This window comes from Wasmannia auropunctata, unplaced genomic scaffold (genome assembly GCF_000956235.1).
Source record: "Wasmannia auropunctata unplaced genomic scaffold, wasmannia.A_1.0 LD336095.1, whole genome shotgun sequence".
Lineage (NCBI taxonomy): Eukaryota > Metazoa > Arthropoda > Insecta > Hymenoptera > Formicidae > Wasmannia > Wasmannia auropunctata.
The window spans coordinates 648,114-648,619 of NW_012026795.1; positions in this window are offsets into that span (position 1 = coordinate 648,114).

The window sequence follows — 506 nt, forward strand, 5'->3', positions numbered from 1 at the left end:
TCCCCGCGCGCGGGATCAATCGCGTCCCGTACTATCTTTCTTACCGAACCGACATTCCTACGCTATTATCTTCTGTTTCTTTTTTTCACCGTTTATCATTGCCGTTCCGAACGGCCAATAAATCTGTTATTATTTTGTTACTATTAATCCGTTGGAGTACGAATTCTTTCGCCCGCCCCGCGCCATCCCATCGCCCTTCTTCCTCGCCCTGCTCCTCTGCCGTTAGGCGGAGCCGGCCGGCCCTCGTGCGATCGACATCGGGAGCGGCGTTTACGAGCCAAGTATCGTTGCGTGTAAGGATTTCGGTAATCGGGAAGTGTCGCGAGTGACGTGACCGAGTAACACGTCTGGCGCCCAGCTTTTCGCGTTGCCGCTCCTCGTCGGTCGCCGGAGGGACACACTTCCGGAGGACTACCACCTTCCCTCCGCGGGAGTCGTACGCGATTCCCGCACCCTTGTTTGATCCGGGCTCGTGTGAGTTGCTTGACTCACGGGAGCTCGTGACA